Source organism: Alligator sinensis, unplaced genomic scaffold (assembly GCF_000455745.1).
Source record: "Alligator sinensis unplaced genomic scaffold, ASM45574v1 scaffold749_1, whole genome shotgun sequence".
In the NCBI taxonomy this organism is placed as follows: Eukaryota; Metazoa; Chordata; order Crocodylia; family Alligatoridae; genus Alligator; species Alligator sinensis.
The window spans coordinates 131549-142768 of NW_005843319.1; the positions used below are offsets into that span (position 1 = coordinate 131549).

General features: G+C 40.5%; 1 long non-coding RNA gene across 1 annotated transcript in view; it reads right to left on the reverse strand.

Moving 5' to 3' along the window:
• Positions 1 to 9546: 9546 nt before the first annotated feature.
• Positions 9547 to 11220, reverse strand: part of LOC112548610 — a 5962-nt gene continuing 4288 nt past the window's right edge. Inside the window, exons 2-3 of the long non-coding RNA XR_003092273.1 lie at positions 10643 to 10806; positions 9547 to 9611 (exon numbers count right to left, since the gene is read on the reverse strand). This is a non-coding gene — a long non-coding RNA (uncharacterized LOC112548610). The remainder of the gene's footprint in view (positions 9612 to 10642; positions 10807 to 11220) is intronic.

The following is an 11220-nucleotide window of genomic DNA, read 5'->3' on the forward strand; positions in this document are numbered from 1 at the left end:
TGCTCCTGATTCCTGTTTTTGGACTCCCAGACACTCCCTATGGATCCTACCTGAAAGCACCAAGAGTGAAGAACACAGATCTGCTGGTGCTAGAGGGGTAAGAACTGGGCTGCTGGAGGGGAAACCAACAGGCTTGAGAGATAGCAGACCCACTTGGGATCTGCTGTCTGACAGCCTGACAGATGGAGAAGGCGGGGTCCCTTGGCATCAGCCAATCAGCTGCCCCAGGCCCCAGGCTTCTGTCACCTGTCACCAGCAAACAGAAGAGCCTATAAAGCACACTGCAGTACTCCTCTGGGTCTCCTTTGCTGGGTCCTTTTAGTGTTGCAGGCAGTCTCCAGAGAGTACAGACAGCCCTTTGAACTCACATAAATGGTAAGATAGTTGAAAATCAACCAATTGAATTTCAACCAGTGGATTTGAACTTTTGCACAGACGCATAGTCACATCCTCATTGGGAACAGTAAAACTGCCAACCACCCAAACTGGCAACTCAAATAAATACAGTGCCTGTCGCAGCAGGGAACACGGCTACTTCAACTTTCTTGTTGAAACCACAGAATATTTTCAAGTTATTTAAAATACAGAGGCTTTCTTAGTGTAGGTGTTAAAACATAGTAATATTAATCTCTGGAAAGACTTTACCACTGCTGGCAAGAAGTTTGATTGAGGAAATAAAATGCTGTTTTTGTATTAACTGCAAAATATATATATTTGCAGACAAAGACTTATTTTAAAAGTATCAGGACAATAACCCTGTGAAACAACATTCTGGGGGACAAATTCTGCTCCACCTATTGGGCACTGAAGTTTACTTAGTGTGATTTTTATTTCAGCCTGATCAAGTCCCTGAGCAACTAGTACTGTATCTTCTTTTGTTTCATCTTAGCCTTGAAGTAACTCACACAGAGGAGAAGGAAGACCCATCCACTTTTTCAGTAAAAAAATATTTTTCAGAATCTCAAGCAGAGTTGAATAGGATTTTACCTTGGCTCTTAAGTCTATTTAATGCCTGGTAGGTGAAGTATGATCTGGCCTTTTATGTCCAGTTTTATAGATAGGCTAAAAGAAAAAAAATCCCTTATGAGAAGTAGAAGTCTCATAACCCTGGGGCTCCCTGATGGATTAATGAAGGATGCATAACCTACCCACTAGAAAGTTAAAAGCTAAGACTCAATTCCAATAAAAAAAAAAAAAGAAAAAATCCCCTAGTATCTAAGCAGTATAGTTAGAAAACTTCCAAGGGGAAAGAACCATTTTAGTACTGTGTCTTGTTTTCAGGTGTGGTAGGGACAAAGAAAATGTATGACCTTTTGAAAAAAATCTGTTTTTAAAGTAAAATAACTTTGTGATAATATGTAGTGGCATGTCTATTTTCCATTGCACAGCATTTAAAATACACATCTAATTTTCAAACCACCCAGTTCTCTTAAGAGAGCTGGTTGGAATTTGTCAAGTGAAAAAAAGGCTATTTTAAAGAAAGCCATTCTTTCTTTCATGAACATTTTCTTTCAAAATGTTTTTCTTTTTGAAGAAAATTCATTTAGGAAAATCTGTTTTTTCTTTTGAAAAAAGTATATTTTTTTATCTTATAACTTGTATTTAAAGCCCAATTGGAACTTGTGATTGAGCTGAACTGTGTTAAATCTTTTCACTTGGTGCTGCTTAATTGGATGAGTGTACTCATAAAATCTGAGAAAGGATGAAATTGGCTCAGCCGATCTGCATATCCTAATGGAGAAACTCCTGCTCTGTTTATGATGATGTCTAAAGCTGAGCTAGTGTGACTCTGTCTATTTGTGGACTTCCCAGTCACACTGCTGATCTGGACCACCCTATTCTATTGGGAAAAGTAAACTGATTTAGAGGAGCTGTTATCCCACTGATCATTGCATTTGGTAGATCCCTTGCTGGATTAAGAGCACTCACCAACTGCTGAAACTTCCTTAGCCCGACGAAGGGTTTTTGAACCCGAAAGCTTGCTTAATAACTATTCTCCAACCATTTGGGTTGGTCTAATAAAAGATATCAAATTCACCCAAGGAACCTTGTCTGTCATTAGACAACAGCACTTGGCAGGAGTTCCTTGTTATGGGAGAGATGGTCTGACAGTCAGACTCTGTGTGGCTGAAAAAGCCACAGAGTCTGTGTGGAGAGGTAGAATCATTGCATTGTGTAAAGAGGTGCTCAGCCTGCAGAGGGCTGAGACCCAGCTGTAGGTAGTCAGCAGTTAAGAGTGCTGGGTGAAAGCCTTGGGGGCTGCTGTAAATGTGGGTGAAGCCCCAGAGAGACTTAAGAGCTCCAGGAGCAGTGAACAAAGATAGGAGGCTGATGTGCTAAGAGAAAGCACAAAGCTTGGGTTCTCTTATCTCTAGGTCTGAAGAAAAAAACGTAGGTTCTGGTTTTGTTTGATATTTGCACATTTGCTTGTGTTGATGTTTTCTTTGTTTCTTGTGGGAACAAGTTTGCCCAGGCAAAATAAACTGGCCTGAAACCTGAATTCAGAGCTGACTGGCCTTGATAAGGAAGCTGGGTGAGTGACCTACTTACACATAGTTTAATTCTCAGCTCTTATCCTGGGCTCATCCAGGAGCCTGGCCCTTTACAGTATGCCCCTATGTTACTGCACTTCGTTCTCCTTTAGAGGAACAATGGTCACACCACCTAGTTTCTTCCACATCTTCCTTCCCCCTCTTTTCTCTTACCATCATGCATTTTCTGCACACCTCTCACACTTCCATTATCCAGGCAGGAAAGATGTTTTATAGTGACACTATGTGCATGGGTGGGTGTATATACACCTGGAGCCAAAAGAAATCCTGTCCTTTCTTTGCCAAGTTCCCCGATGCATTGGGGGAGAAATTCAAAATGTCTACTCTTGACCTTTCTTTGTCCTCCTCAAAATTTTCAAAGGAATATATTTCTTTAGATACCTTATCTTGAAACAGTCTTGAATATTATATATTTCAATAGTTTTGACTGGGAACAACTAAATATTTAAAATATAAAATGTCAATATTTTCTGTTGGGTTCTTAAAATGTATTTCAAACTTTTCTGTAGTACTCTGCTCTGTTACTTTGTTTGTTTTTTATACCTAACTGAATGCTTGACTTCCTATCAAGCTCTTGTCGTTATTTAGGTGTTAGATGACTGTATTTTGACAACTTACACCTGGATCGTGTATGGAGCATTCTGAAAACTTTCAGCTCAAAGACAACATTTCCTACGGCACTGTGTATCACTTGTCCTCGTTACTTTGTCAACATGTTTGCTTTTGAAACCAAACTGTTGCTATGTACCATTCACTCACGGCAACTATAGGTTGCCAAGTACAAGTGCCAGGTAATATTTTGAGAGACGACTGTTTCTTAAAACAAAAAAAGTAAACAAAAACCACAGAGCCACAACAAACTCAGTATTCCTTATACCAGTTTTTAAATCTAGATTCAACTAATCCAGCCTCCATGGCTAAGTGTCATTGGGTTACAGAAGGTGGCTTTTTGCTGGATACTTTGCAGCCATCACTGGCATGAAGGGGTTGGGGACAATAAGCATAAAGATGTATAGAAAAACCTTAGTTTTCAAGACCTTAAACAAGTAAAAATATCTAATGTTCTAACAGAAAAAAAAATAAACTCTATAACTAGGTAAGAAACAGATTCTCATGAAATGTATAATTAAACTAAAACTGCAATTATAGTATATGATAAAATAGATGATTCTGTTATTTAAGAAATAAATTAAAATTACATTGGTGTAGCAATCAATTATTTAATGAACATTTTTGAGATGCTAAGATTAATAAAAGATGAAGGATACACAGAAAATATATGTATGCTGTCATCTTGCTAAATTAAGAAAAAAAAATAGAAACTAAAAAAAAAAACCGAAAAAAACCCAAAACAACCCAATTATATCAGACAAGCAGTGTGGAATATTTTAAACAGAACTTGGTCAAGCCTAACAAACAGTGTTAAAAATAGATATTATTTACAACTGGACTATAGAATAAAAAGATATTAGAGTATAGTAAAAATAAAGACAGTTTCATAAAATTAAAATAAATTGCACCATTGCATCAGGCCATTTCAATACAACTTTTCATGACTAAAAATATAATATTACCATATATTTATAGACCAAGGTCAGGAAAATGCAGTAGTTTGTCCTAGATTTCTAAAATGGTAGGGTTACTCATAGAATATGGAGCAATTTAAATAACCTAAAGGGAGACTAAAAGACCATGATTTTCACCCACCATAAATTCAGCCACCTCTGCAGTACATTGTGCAGCGGTATATAGTAACCTCTCAACAAAAGCTAGAAAATGGATAGTACAAGTACAGATTGGGTTAGATCTTTGTAAAATTGGTAGGCTTAAGATAAATGCAATCAGCAGTGAAACAAATTTTTTCACCTACAAGAAAAGCAAATGAAAAGCTGTTCAGAATTCAGGAAAAAGGGAATACAGTGGAGTATAATTTTGGCAGAGTTTGGGGTGGATCCAGAGAGGACGCAGTGGTGTTTTTTTTTTCCCACCCCCACCGCCCCCTGCTTCAGTTAATGCCAGGACAGCAGCAATCAGATTTGATTTAAGACCTCAAAGGAACTAACAGTTTCCCCCACCCTTCTTTCCCCTGCTTCCCATTCCACTCCCCACAATGGGACTCTACTTTCCGTCTCTGGCTTGTGTGTGTGTGTGGACACACCGGATGTTTCCTTCAGGCCTGGAGCTGACATGGGGTGGGGAAAGAACTGATCTGGTGCCACTGATGCTGACATGTCACTGAGCACTGAGAGAGGTGGTGGGGGGAGATTGGGGGATTTTAAAAAAAGGTCCCTGCTTCTGCTCCCACTGCAGAATGTGCCTACTTGTCTGGGAGTGGGGGTGCAGCAACTCCTGCAGCACCAGTGGCTTCTTCCACACTTCCTCTTTACAAAATCCTGGGTCTGCTGGTGGCAAAACTGTATGGGAGATAGTGAGGTGAAGGAGAGAGAAAACAAAGGGAGGGAAGGATGCTTCAACACAGTTTGAATAACATAGGGATAGCGTCTAAGCTGCAGTGCTTGCTGAAACATTTTTGGAGTATTGCTCCAGATGCCTCTAGTTGTGTGTGTTTTAAGATTTGTCCTGTATGGCAGAAATTCAGTCTGTGTATATTCTTGTATGTAAAAATAAAACTTGCATCATAGATTTCATAGACATCAGGGCTGGAGGGGACCTCGGAAGATCATTGAGTCCAGCCCCCCGCCCAAAGGGCAGGAAGTCAGCGGGGGTCATAGGATCCCAGCAAGATAAGCATCCAGTGTCATCTTGAAGGTGTTCAATGAAGGCGCTTGAACCACCTCCGGTGGCAGGCTGTTCCAGACCTTGGGGGCTCGGACAGTAAAGACGTTCTTCCTTATGTCCAGCCTGAAACGATCCTGAAGTAGTTTGTGACCATTCGACCTCGTCATCCCTTGGGGAGCTCTGGTGAACAAACGTTCCCCCAGATGCTGGTGGTCACCCCTGATAAACTTGTAGGTGGCCATCAGATCACCCCTGAGCCTGCGCTTTTTCAGGCTAAAGAGCCCCAGGGCTCTCAGCCTGTCATCGTAGGGTCTGCTTCCCTGACCTCTGATCATGCGCGCGGCTCTTCTCTGGACTCTCTCAAGCTTCTCCACATCCTTTTTGAATTGTGGAGCCCAAAACTGGACACAGTACTCCAGCTGCGGCCTCACTAAGGCTGAGTACAGGGGGAGAATGACGTCCCGGGATTTGCTTGAGAAGCATCTATGGATGCAAGCCAGCGTTTTGGTAGCTTTACTAGCCGCCGCATCGCATTGCATCCAATTCGGATACCGAATTGCATCCTAAATTGAATAACTTACAGAATCCTAAATGTTATCGACCCACTTGGGTCAAAAAGAGTTATACTATCATATCTAACTGCATGTAGAATGGAATTGAAAGAAATATAATTACCCAAGTTTCACTTCTTTTGTATTGGTTTCAACATGCCTCTTTGGGCTTTTAAAAAAAGAGTGCTATATAGGATTTTTATTAAAGGGTCAGGTTCTCACTTTTACAATCACCTGAAAGATAGCACCTTGGCCCAGAGTTTGTGAGCCTGTTTATTAAAAACTCTTAGAGATGATGTCTTTCTATTGAATTCTTACAATTGCATTGGTTCTCAACACTTTTAGACTTGAGGCAGCCCTCAGAAAATGCCAAGTCCTAGTTTTCTCTCATTTTTTGACTAACAGTAAATGAGCAATTGTCTTGTTGCAAAAAAATCAAAATTAATAAGTCAGGAAGATCCTATTTGAAACCCCTAGTTTTGTGTGAATTATATTTTCACACCAAACAGCATTAATACTGTGTAGCACCTCACAATACCCTTAAAAGGATCTCAAGACACCCCAGTGTGCTGTGGCACCCTTGTTGAGAATCACCATCCTAGAACCCCCAGATACAGTACAGTTTAAACTCTGCTAACCCTAGTCGGTTATAACAGGATTACTTCTTGAGATCATGTGGTTGCAGGCAAATCTAAGCCAACTCATTTATAAGCCAAATCACTTATAGACTACACAACAGGAGGACAACTCATGTAATCATAAGTGCCTCATCAAGAAACAAGCACAGGTTAAAATGAACACTTTTCCTTTTGTTTAATAAGGATGTCTTGAAAGTAACCTTGAAGGCAACAGACAAAATTCTCTTTCACTTATATTGGTTTAAATCCAAAATAACTTCATTGAAAGTCACTGGGTGCATCTACACAGGACATTAACTGTGCAGTAGTATGCTGGGCAAAAACCATGCTAATGTACTACTGTGCAGTAGGATTAGGCTACTGCACAGTAAGTGTCACAAAAAGCCCATATACCAGTGCTACTGTGTAATAGTGCAAATTACTATGCATTGATTTAGTACTGGGTAAACCTAGTACTAAACTTAACGTGCAGTAACTACAGCACATTAATTAACTTGTAGACATGCCCACTGAGAACGGATATTGGCTAAAGGACCCCATTATCTAATTTATTTTAGCTTTTGTAAATTTTAGGAATATTAGCATTATATAGTACAGAAATTTGTTATAATTTATTAACATGATTCTGTCCAATATAAAGATCATTTTAGCCCCAAAATAGTAATTCTAGCACATTTTGTTAAAATCAAATCAGCTGTTTGCTCAAGGAGTCAACCATGGTTTTGATTATATTGTGAAGAAATTACAACAATTTGTAAAACTACATAACTGACACATATTATTGTACTAAAATCATCTTTACTTAAAAGGGGAACCAGTTCTGTCAAGCTCCTGTACAACCTTGACCATAAGTCTGAGACAGTCTGTATGGATTTAGCTCAATAATATGATCATTTAACAGTATACATCATTATATTTGGGCAAATCTTCTTATAGTAAAACTCTTGCCGTTCTTAGCTAGACCCTCTCCAGTTTCTCAAGATCTTTCTCAACATGTGATGCTCAAAATTGGATAGATTCATCCAACCAGGGCCTCAACAGTGGTATTTGAAGCATTTTCTATGCAACACTCCCATCAATAGGTCTGAGGATTTGAATTGCTTTCTTTGTAATGCACTGATATTTTCCTCAAAAAAAGTTTTTAATGGAAAAAGGTTAACTAAAAATAAATGTCACTACCAGTTCCTTTCCTACCACTATATGTATGGAAACACAGCAGGTCGGGCAAAGACAGATGTGGTTAGAGATGGATGTAGGCTGCATGACCAACTGCATGTTTCAGACTGTGCCATCATATTCCAACTATGTTCTGTGTAGTCACCAAGTGCAAAGTCCCGTACGTTCTTCAATCCTTATGAACCCATGTAACTAACTATAATTTTCCTAACATCTGCTAATATTTTTACTTCTGGCAGTGGCATGAGGTTTTCAAAATAGTCTACATTGCAAGTAACAATCATGTTGTAAATGGCTTATGTTGTTGCCCTTTGGGGTCAGGCCAACTCTCAGGATCTTAATATTGTGCTATTAGAAAGGAGGGTATGACACAATTGCACATATACAAACACACAGATCAATTAGGTGTGTGCGTGCGCGCACACACACACCCCCCCTCCCCCCAAACCAGCCTAGGCGCATGCATACCTATCACCAATTCAAGCACATACATACCCCACACTAAAAATTAGACAAAAATTAATTGTCAGTACCCACAAACTCAGTACACATACGCAGATCACCAGTTCACTCGCATACAACACACCTACACATAGGTAAGTTGGATGATATGGTATGTGTGTGTGTTCTTGGGGTACCTGGGATACTTGGGGGAAGGTTAAGGTGAGAGAGAGAGTTAAAGTGTAGGGAGTGAAAGTTGCCAGAACTGGGATTAGAACCGGTGCACTAGAGAGAAGCTGCCTGAGGACCTGAGGCTTGAATTTACTTAAGATTCAGTGGCCCCAGAATTGCTCGAGGTCACTGGTGCATGGGAGGGAGAAAAAGAAAAGAAGCCTGGGGGCAAGGAGGAGACAGCCAGGAAAGAAACTGAGGCAGAAATCTAATTGCTCAGGGGAAAAGGCAGTGGGGATAAGACAGTGGCAAAGAAAGAGGGGGTTTGGAGGTAGAGAGGAGCTCAGGACAGGTGTTGGAGGTGGCAGTGAGCCAGAAGCAGGAGAGGGAGAAATGAGACAGAAGTTCGAGGGGCGAGGAGCAGAGATTGGAGCAGGGCTGAACAAAACCCAACTCGGGGGTCCAAATAACAAGTTTATTAAACAGACAACATGCTATGCAGCCCCATGAAGTTATTGGTTCTCACGCATGCACACGCAAGCACTCACAATGGCAGCAGGAGGAAAAGACTCAGTGGAAAGGTTGGAGTCCAGGTAGGGAAGAGAAGCAGAGTTCAAGTCCTTGGTTGAAGAGGGGGGTGGGGGTGATAGCTATCTATCCAGGCTAAAAAGGGGTCTTTGTCCAATAGGTGTTGTCCAGAGGGAGATTGCTGGCAGGGCCTCTGGGTGGATAGGTGGTGTGGCATGGTGCTGGTCCAGATGGAGAGGGAGTCCCAAAGAGTCAGTCTTCACTACCCCTTTTTATGGGACAGACTACCTCTGATCTCCTATGAGGAGGGCATGTCCAGACCATGTCAGTCCTATCCCAGAGGGCTCCAGGTGTTCTTACTGAGCATGTGCAGTCTTGGCACAGTGGTGGGTTGCCTCATCATTTTGTTTCTTGAATGCTGAGGGTGGTTCCAATGGCTGAGTCATTGGTCCAGGTATTGGTGTTAATGGTTTGGTCATTCCGAGGCAGCTATCTTTAGACCTACTGCCATTGTCTCTCAAGCACCCTCATTCATCCCCATTCATTCAGGAACTAAGTTACATAGGAGAGGTAGGTATGAGTCATGGGTTACACAACCGGGCATGGGGATAAGATGGGGGCTTGACATGACTTATGCTAACTTACATATGTAGGCCTAAAGCATATAGTACCAGTAAAACAGTAATATAGAACAGTAAAAAGCAATATAAACATAATTATACAATATAAAGGAGGAGAAAAAACAAAACAAATATAACTTTCTATCAAAATAAAATGCTGAAGCTTATCCTATGTCTTCGCTCACTTATACTTATCTATAGGGAATAGAGAGGAAAAGAAAAAGTCAGAAATGGTTGGGGAAGGGAAGGGAATGCATTTTAAAATTAAAAAAGGAAACTGGGGGTTTTGCTACAACCTGACTTAGTTTTTGTATATGACAAAAGTTTTTGTAAATATCACATCTGACAAGAGGAGATAAAGTTTGCATATACACAGTACAGTTATCTGATATATCATATTTGCCATATATCAGACATATGTCTGATATATATAGTTTAATGATTTTTTCATCCCATCTGGCCCCCTTGACTTACATATGTTCAGCTTTTCTAAATAATCCGCAGCTTGTTCTTTTGCCACAGTTGGCTGCTCACCTTTCCCAAAAACTGTGTTGCCAGGTGCAATACTCTGGGAGCTGACTTTGCTTGGAAAGACTAAGGTGAAAAAGGTATTGAGTACTTCAGCCTTTTCTGCATCCTCTGACACAAGGTTGCCTCCCCCCTTTTAGTAAGGAACCCACACTACCCCTAATCTACCTCTTATTACTGACATACTTGTAGAAACCCTTCTTGTTACCCTTCACATCCTTGCTTACTTCAACTCCAGTTGTGTTTTGGCCTTGCCTGAGCAATACTCTCATACTCTTCCCTAGTTTTTTTTGTCCAAGTTTCCACTACAATGGACAGTACAATTTTCCACAAATGTACCTTAGCACATCTATACATACTAATATGTAGCATCACTATTTTCCAACTTTTCTGGGGAAACTGAATGTATGTGTAAAATGTAGACGGTGAGAAGCACTTGTATTGCCTATGCTCAGTAGAGGATGAAGAGCCAGAAACCCATGAGTCCAGCTCACGGACTTGAAGTCCCAGAAATCTTGCATGCATTCAGTAGCCCATGAAGAAATAGAGTGTTTCTCTCTTCTCATGTCTTAAAGTCAATTTGTAATAATTCTGGTCAGACAAGTAATGGTTTAGAATGATGTTCACTTGTTAGAAAGCTGTTTCAGACACTGTTACAGAGGATGAGATATGCTGTTGGGAGTCTCACAGATACATACCTAGGTCTGCTAGGTCCAGGAACTCTGGTTTTGTCCAGCTCCCCCAATGCTTGGTTGTTTTAGTAGTTACCATGTTACAGTTGTCGCTTTTCCTGGCTATGTGAATACTAATATCTAATGGTCTTGCTAGCCTTAATGTAGTGTTTCTTTCTTAGAGCCAATTACTGTAAAACAAACAAACAAACAAACCCTCTGAGATGGAGAATCTTAGAAGCATCACATTCTTTAATGAAGGGAGAAGAAATCCTTTCCCCACCTTCTCAATCTGCTGTGTGCAAAAGTAGTAATTTTATTTCCCCCTCTGAATTCAGTAAACACCTTAATATCTGTACAGAATTTAGGAAGCCAAGGGACAAATAGGGCTTCCCTCCTGAAGCCATAGTGAATGGAGGGAGTCAGACTCACATTTGCCAGCTCATGTCCCAGAAAGAATAGCTTAGTGTTACCTGGTTTTTGGTACTGTGTCTATAGTTCATTAATTATTTTTAGTTGCCTTAATAGTAGTCAGCATCCTAACATTAGCAACTAGTAGAATGTGTTTTGCATCTGAAGGATAGGCACTGGAGACTGGTATGCCT